This window comes from Nicotiana sylvestris, chromosome 9 (genome assembly GCF_000393655.2).
Source record: "Nicotiana sylvestris chromosome 9, ASM39365v2, whole genome shotgun sequence".
Lineage (NCBI taxonomy): Eukaryota > Viridiplantae > Streptophyta > Magnoliopsida > Solanales > Solanaceae > Nicotiana > Nicotiana sylvestris.
In genome coordinates, this window is record NC_091065.1 from 168,722,913 (window position 1) to 168,729,913 (window position 7,001).

General features: G+C 31.5%; 1 long non-coding RNA gene across 1 annotated transcript; it reads left to right on the top strand.

The window, feature by feature from the left end:
• The first annotated feature begins 485 nt into the window (after positions 1-485).
• LOC138877056 (uncharacterized) lies at positions 486-1,642 on the top strand. The gene is made up of 4 exons (XR_011402368.1): positions 486-528; positions 620-688; positions 761-882; positions 1,167-1,642. It is a non-coding gene; the product is annotated as an uncharacterized lncRNA (long non-coding RNA).
• Positions 1,643-7,001: the final 5,359 nt, after the last annotated feature.

Here is a 7,001-nt window from a genome sequence, read left to right on the forward strand (position 1 = left end):
TCCAAATCTCAACGGAGTTGGAATGTATTAACAACCACAGGTGCATTGATTGCGATGTGGTTCGAGATGCATTTTCACGACGTTGCAATTCTATTAAAAATAATAATAAAAGCGGTTTAAACTTAATAAAAGCACACAAGTTATAACATGTATTAAAATCAGATATTTAGCCATTATAACAATTTAAGCGACCGTGCTATAACCACGGGATCCGTGGGTGCCTAACACCTTCCCTCGGGTCAACAGAATTCCTTACTTAGAATTTCTAGTTCGCAGACTTCATTTGGAAAGTCAAAAATTTCCTCGATTTGGGATTCAAGATAAACCGGTGACTTGGGACACCAAAAGCCAAACCTTTCCCAAGTGGCGACTCTGAAACAAATAAATAATCCCATTTTCGAATAATGTCACTTAAAAATGGAAAAACTCCCTCACGCATTTATCCTTCGGGGTAGGTGCGCAAAAAGAAGGTGTGACAAGTGTAAAGCTGGATTAGGTCACTAGGCGGATGCTTCTTTTGTCTTCCTGGTAAGTGCCCGAAAGAATAAACTATCTTTTTGAGCTATATATGCTCTCAGGTGGTGGCGTAGCAATGTCATTTTTCCTTTACTGAGTGTAGGAGGAGGATATCGAACCATGGAAGAGTTGCTGGAAGTGATAATACAGGAACATGAATCTACAAAATATGGTATGTATAGTGTTACCTCCATATAACATGATTGATTTTCAAGGATTTTGATTAATTCACTCTCTCGTGCAGGTTGGTCTTGCTAATTGCTGAGTGATACTATAATACCTTGCTTGTGTTATTTGTCAAATGGTATTGAAGAAGATTTCATGTAGCCTGTTACTCAGTCCGATTATTCTTGCTGCTCTGACGAGGTACCAAATTTACCTAACTGAATGCTTTTGTCTATTATGTTTCTATAAAGCTTGGACCGTCAACATATCAAGTTGCTTTCTTTTGTGTGATTATCACTAGGTGGAGCCTAATCTAGATCCTCAGTGGAGAAGCCTTTGATTGACTTAAGGAATACAGAAAATTATGGTTATTTGATAGCAAACTCTGAACATTTCAGCCACCGATATTGTTAGGCCAACTGAGCTTTTCCATGATTTACCTATTACAAGCAAAATTTAACATAAATACCTGCTATTTGCTGCAGTGTTGGAAATTTCTGTAGCTAAAGCAGATGCATATGCAGGACTTCAGGAGGATGGGTGCACTGCTAGAGGAGAGATGAATATTTTATTTTTTTAGAATTTTGAAAATCCAAGAATGAACCAAAAAAAAAAAAAGAATAACAACAATTACGCCTCAGTCCCAAACAAGTTGGGGTCGGCAATATGAATCCTCATTCCTTTCATTAAGCTCAACTCATGTCGTCATCATTAGCAAAATAAAATAAAATAAAAAAAGAAAAGAAGGAAGGCAAAAAAAAAAAACAGAAAAGAAAAAACAAACAGAAAAATGGGAAATCAACTGAACGATAGGTCAAAGAGTAAACGAAAAAAGAAAAAACAGCAAAGAAAGAAGAAGAAAAAGAGATGCAAAAAAACTGGATTTTAATTGAAAGGTGGATTGTATAGAACTTTGAAATATGTGTACTGAAATTGCTAAATATATAGTTTTTTCAACGCATTAGTGTGACAAAGTTTCCATCTGTAGTTTTTTTCATGAAACCATTATTTTCTCCTAGCTCTTACTTACATCATAACAAACATGTTTGTTACATTTTTTTACCTTTTGGGATAAGTTTCGAATATCTCAATAAATGACAGTTAAGATAAATAAATACTCTAAAAATAAATAATACAGAACAAATAACCACATCATGTGTAATGTAACAAATTATAATCTAAAGGGATTTTCTTTGCTAAACAACTTAAATGAATATGGTGGTTTTCTTTTAAAATTGTCCTATTTTAGAGAGTGATTGGCTAAGTTTTTATGAAAAAATAGCTTTTAAGTATTAGCATAAGTAATTTTTCAGAAGCTGAAAAATAGCTTTTCCCTCTAAACACTTCTGAAACCTAGGTCGAGCATAAATTGTTGTTCTAATATTGAGAATTTTTTTGAAAAACAATTGAATACCCAAACAAAAATTGTAGTAACTCTCTAGTAGTACTTTTTCTGAAATAGTTTTGACAAAAGGATCTTTTCAAAATAAATAAATTTAGGAGGTTTGGCCAAACTACATGTTAAATTGGGTAAAACTATTACTATAACTTAATTAGCGTCACAGCTTCTTACAAAATATATTATCGGATAACTTCGTTGAAAACCCAATTGGAGCTCCACAGAATTGTTTTCGTTATATTTCCTAAAAAATATCAAATGTTTACATTTACAAAAATAAATTTAGTGATGTAGAGACAATTTTTCAAACTAAAACAAATAATATTCCCTAATTGTTGGAGCTCATGCTTAACTTACTAATGAATCGACCTTTGCGAGTATCCCGATTTTCTATAATTAACTTTCAAGATATGGCTAACCTATTATATTAGTCTATTACCTTTTTTTTAAAAGTTGCATTGCAAATACCAGTGTATTATTGTTTTGGGTTCGATTTTTTTGACTATATTTGTTAACTTTATATTTGTTATGATCACTATTTTAAATTTAAAATTAATGTATTTGTGTCTTTGACCAATTTGTAAAGATAATAATCTACGGAAGAAGTTAAGTCAAGCTATTATAAAAGTTATTTTTAAGGAGGAGGGTCGACATATATAGGTAAAAAGACTGCAACGCACGTGTAGCCGAAAAAATTGATTGGGCCCCAACATTGCAGTGCTATTAATGACGGATGTTATGGATATTTTGTCCAAATAAGGAAACGCACAATACACAAGGCAATCTAGTACTACAAGATTAAAGCACAGTTGAGCGCGAAATGCCAAAATTGTCCCTGGTCGGCAAGCTGACATGACGACCTTCAGTTGCTTCTCTCGATGTTTGTTACATTTTTTACCTTTTGGGATAAGTTTTGAATACCTCAATAAATGACAGTTAAGATAAATAAATACTCTAAAAATAAATAATACAGAACAAATAACCACATCATGTGTAAAGTAACAAATTATAATCTAAATGGATTTTCTTTGCTAAACAACTTAAATGAATATGGTGGTTTTCTTTTAAAATTGTCCTATTTTAGAGAGTGTTTGGCCAAGCTTTTATGAAAAAATAGCTTTTAAGTATTAGCATAAGTAATTTTTCAGAAGCTGAAAAATAGTTTTTCCCTCTAAACACTTCTGAAACCTAGGTCGAACATAAATTGTTGTTCTAATATTGAGAATTTTTTTGAAAAACAATTGAATACCCAAACATAAATTGTAGTAACTCTCTAGTAGTACTTTTTCTGAAATAGTTTTGACAAAAGGATCTTTTCAAAATAAATAAATTTAGAAGGTTTGGCCAAACTGCCTGTTAAATTGGGTAAAACTATTACTATAACTTAATTAGCGTCACAGCTTCTTACAAAATATATTATCGGATAACTTCGTTGAAAACCCAATTGGAGCTCCATAGAATTGTTTTTGTTATATTTCCTAATAAATATCAAATGTTTACATTTACAAAAATAAATTTAGTGATGTAGAGACAATTTTTCAAATTAAAACAAATAATATTCCCTAATTGTTGGAGCTCATGCTTAACTTACTAATGAATCGACCTTTGCGAGTATCCCGATTTTCTATAATTAACTTTCAAGATATGGCTAACTATTATATTAGTCTATTACCTTTTTTTTTTTAAAGTTGCATTGCAAATACCAGTGTATTATTGTTTTGGGGTCGATTTTTTTGACTATATTTGTTAACTTTATATTTGTTATGATCACTATTTTTAATTTAAAATTAATGTATTTGTGTCTTTGACCAATTTGTAAAGATAATAATCTACGGAAGAAGTTAAGTCAAGCTATTATAAAAGTTATTTCTAAGGAGTAGGGTCGACATATATAGGTAAAAAGACTGCAACGCACGTGTAGCCGAAAAAGTCGATTGGGCCCCAACGTTGCAGTGCTATTAATGACGGATGTTATGAATATTTTGTCCAAATAAGGAAACGCACAATACATAAGGCAATCTAGTACTACAAGATTAAAGCATAGTTGTGCGCAAAATGCCAAAATTGTCCCCGGTCGGCAAGCTGACATGACGACCTTCAGTTGCTCCTCTCTCGCTCTTCTATATATTAGTAAAGTAATACAAAAACTCTATCCGTCAAATTAATACGCGAGTTTCTGCCTTTTCATACAACTTTGTTTTAACAGTTATTCTCTTAATTCTCTATTACAATCCTAAGTCATATTTGGATATCCTAAACTATTACAATAATTATAAGAGTGTCTTAGTTTAATTCTTTCCTCTTTTTGTTCTACGACAACTAATCAAAAAGCAACAATTGCAAAAGGTAAGATTTTCGTCAAAAGAATTCAATATATATATATATGTATATATATATTGGAGGTATTTCAGAAATCAAATTTATATCCCCAGTACTATAGAATTCTATACCCACACTCTCTATAAAATATTCTCCTCTTATATTAAAATACAGGCAAAATACATAAACAGACATCATACTTGATTTATTTCGGAGGTATTTCAGAAATCAAGTACTTATATCCCGCGTTCTATAGAAATTCTATAGTTACACTCTCTATAAAATATATCTTATATTAAAATACAGCCAAAATATACAAACAGACATCAAATTTGGTTTCAACTTTCAGCTGAACACTTAAACTTACCCAATGATCAACTAGACACCTTATGTTGGATTAAACGGGCTTCGTTCACACTTCAATCCGGGGAGAAATTAAAAAATAGCCAGATTTACTAGTGGTCATTCAAAAATAGTCATTGTTTAAAAGTAATCGAAATTTAGCCATTTTTCATGTAAAGATAAATCTAAACGAAAACACTGTTCAAAATCTGGAAAATACACCAGCATAATATACTGGAATTTGAGCATAAGTATACTGGAACTCCAGTATAATATACTGGAGTTCCAGCAACGTATACTGTAGTGGAGTTCCAGTATAATATACTGGAGTTCCAGCAACGTATACTGTAGTGGAGTTCCAGTATAATATACTGGACTTCCAGCATATTATACTGGAGTTCCGGTATAATATACCGGTCCAACATAATATGTTGGAAGTTTATACACAAGTGCACCGATCTCCAGTATAATATTCTGGAACTTTTCGTGTTGCAGCAAAATAGTAGTTATTTTTCAATGACTTTGCAAAAGTTAGCTATTTTTGAATGATCAATCCGAAAACTAGTTAGTCCGTGCTATTTTTACCATAATCTGATGTGTATGCGTGAAATATAGTTGCATTTCAGCACGTTGGACGTATATATATACAACTGGAACAGTTAAAAAGCCCGTGAATTTAATTAATTGCCCTTAATTACTACCCATATTCCCTCCCGCCCACAGCCATCATTTGATCATCGCATCTTCAACATCTTTAGGGCATCTTCAACCTTAATCATTATTTTTACACAAAAATAGTATAAATACCAAAATGATAAAAATTAACTCCAACTCATTACACTAATTTTAACACACAAAAAAAAATCCCTTTTATATTCTTCTATCTCTTCTATATTATATTATATTATTTTATTTTTTTACATTTTATCTTTTTATTTTCATAAAATAAATTTCTTTTTTACATATTCATCCCATATAATTCATATTCATTTTTTAACCATTTACTATAAATTTATTTTATATCATAAATTTTCAAAATAATCTAAATTGTAGTATATTATTAAGGTATTCAAATAAAAGTGAAATTATTTATAAAATATAATTAAATAAATATTACATTATGGTAAAATTTATTTTAATTTCTACATAAATATTCAACTTTCAATTTAATATATTAAAAGCTAATAAAAATAATAATAAAATATTGATGAATAGTGTTACACCAAATTTGGTGCAACACTATTCACACACCAAAATAATGTAAGAAGTGGTGTTGAGTTGGAGCACCAAAACACCAAATATTACACCATAGATTTTGGCAGCTTGTTTTGATTTTTTTTTTTAAAAAACAATAGTTCTTCATGGAATATGGTTAGCTTTTGAACCCAAAAACTGGTTTAAGGAGGTTTTTAGGTGAAAAGTTTCCTTTCACTCACGAAATTTCTAACGCTTTTCAAATAAAATTCATGTTCAAATACAATGTCAATTTCAAAAAATTATTTTTCAACATAATTTTAAAAATTCATTTTTCAAGTTTCAGCTAAATCTATATCCAAATACTAGCTAAATGGGAAAAGATCTTTTCAATGGAAATTTCCAAAGCCACAAGTTTCAAACGTGGAGGTTTGACAGAAACGTTGGAAAAAAGAAAAGTAGAAAACAGACAAGGACGTCGCACACGCTTATGGACGTATGCCACTTATAGCCCGTTGGCCGGAATTCTATAATCTGCTTATTTTAATAAATGTTTTTTTCATAATTACTTTTTAAAAAATTATTTTTGGTGAAAATTACTTTGTGTTTGGCTAATTAATTTAAAAAATACTTTTGAACAGTAATTAGTGTTTGGCCAAACTGTTGATAACTGCTTCAAAGTGTATTTTTTTCAAAAGTGTTTCTCAGAAAAGTGCTTTTGAAGAGAAGCTACATTTTTTCCCCCTCGACACCACATCATTGTAATCATCATTTTCAGTCATCAATAAAATCATCATCAGCATTCAAAACTCAATTCTCTCTCAGCTTCCGCAATTGCCCACGACATTGGTTTTCCCGCACGGCACTGACAATCTAGTCTAGCGTGCGGCGAGGACCTCATTGGCGGACAGCAACCGCACTGACATCGGTTGCTTAGCCTTACGTTGCCCTTCCAAAGATCATCAGGAAGGCGTTGCGTAACAGTTGGTATCAGAGCCTAGGCTCGACATCGGACGAGGGAAAACATTTGCCATCATCACCATTTCTGACCATGGTGAATCATGGG